The sequence below is a fragment of the Varanus komodoensis genome, unplaced genomic scaffold (assembly GCF_004798865.1).
Source record: "Varanus komodoensis strain SLA01 unplaced genomic scaffold, ASM479886v1 scaffold33, whole genome shotgun sequence".
In the NCBI taxonomy this organism is placed as follows: Eukaryota; Metazoa; Chordata; class Lepidosauria; order Squamata; family Varanidae; genus Varanus; species Varanus komodoensis.
Window position 1 is genome coordinate 9,957,120 of NW_025335817.1, and position 2,004 is coordinate 9,959,123.

The window sequence follows — 2,004 nt, forward strand, 5'->3', positions numbered from 1 at the left end:
ACTCAGCCTTGAAACTCACTGGTGACTGGGCAGTCACAGATTTTCAGTCTAACTTACCTCACAGGGTGGTTGTGTGAATGCAACTGAGAGAACCTTGCAAGATAGTTGGGTTCCTTGCAAGAGGAAGAAAGGCATGGTATCAATGTAATAAAAATAAATACAGTGTGTACAACCAGGAGACCTGTGTGCCTACCTGCTCAGATTGTTGTCCAGGTTTTTGCTATGGGTAAGAGCATTTAAATTGGAATTGGACAGGACAAACCTACAAACAGGTGTGTGTGAGAGAGAGATAGCGAACAAGTGAGCATGCATGCAAGCCAGGTAAAATAGGTATGGGTGTACAGCTTTGTTCTGTGGTCTGCTCACTGACGTAATCTTTTTTAACCATACTTTGCATGCATTCATCTGCAAGTGTGCACTTGCGCAAATATGGATTAGCATCAAATAAGGTACCCTGATGATCCGTCAGAAAACTTTACTGTTCCTATTCTGAAAACAAAACCTTAGTGTTTCCCTCTACAGCCTCAGTCTTGAAGCACAAAGGGGTAGGGTCAAGCGAAGGTTAGGTTCTACTCACAGAATCAGCTATGGGAGGAAGGGCCTTAGCTTGGTGACAGCCAGCCCATGCCAGAAGATCTCCACTTTCTCTCCTGAAAGCACTTGAAGAACAGCAAAATGGCCAGGGGTAGGTAAGACAATATGAATTTCGGAAAAGCCCTGCTGGCTCAAGCCAGTGGTCCATCTTACTTTGCCTTCTGCTCACAGCAGGGCCAACCACCTGCCCACAGGAAACACACAAGCGTAAGAGAACCTTCATACCCGTTTCCCAAAACAAAGCATAGCTTGGTCACTGGCAGCATCTGACCCGCAGAGGGCTATGTAGCTCCCCACCCCTCCCAGGCTAGATAGATCCAGTTCAACTTAGCCTTCCTCAATGTGCCCTCCAGATGTTTTGGGCCACAACCCCCAACCTCCATCAAGCACAGCTTACATAGGCAGGAGTTGCGGTCAGTGAAAGGGGAAGGATGACACAAGGCCCCTACAGAAGTTCCCATCTGAGATGGTCTCTTCTTTCTACCCACAGCAGAAATCCTGCTTATTCTGTTTTGGAAAATAGCCCACCCTGCTTGCTGCATGTCACAAAACACAATTGCCATGGGGCACCTATGAACACTACTGTCTGCTCATGTGTTCCCTGCATGATGGGTTTGGGACCCAGTGAGGGAGCAATGAAAGCTCGTCTCGGACTTCTTAGGAGAGCTGGAGATCCTTGAACTTGCAGGACAAATATGGTTTGGGATATTAGTTCTGAACCTGGTTTCCTTTCTTCTCTCATATTTGTCAAGGTTAGTCTAACCACCACCACCCTGCCTCCCATAAGGGAATTCAAGGCAATGAAGCTCTGGTTCTCAGCTTGCCTCCTCTGTCTAGGCTGACCCAAACCCAACCTGCAGGAAGTTTCTGTTGCTCCATCGCCTACCTTCTGATACTTTTGCTCAAAGAGGGAGAACAAAGGTTCTTCCGAATAGTGTTAGACTGCAGCTCTCATGGCTGACAGGAGTTGCACTGCATCTCTCAAACTACATGTATTTTATCACTGCTTTCACTTCTTTAATTCATTGCATTCTTCGGGGGGGGGGGGTGCGAGCATGTGTACACGCATGAGGAAGAGACTTCTTTAAACCAAAAGGCACGATGGCTTCTTAACCTTGATTTTAATTTTTTATTTTAATCAAAGTTAAAGATGTGAATGAACATAAATACAATACAGTTAAAACTTCATCATTCTTCATATTGGTGTACATGAAGGACCCAATAACATAAACCCCAAGGAAATCTGCAGTTTGCAATCAAGTGCAGACAGAAAATCCCTCAACACTCACACAAGGAAAAAGGAAATTCTTGAAGTTATCTTTGAAAAGAAAAAAAACCCACACAAACTCAGAATGTCAGCAGTCTCTCTCTCTCTCTCTCTCTCTCTCTCTCTCTCTCTCTCTCTCTCTC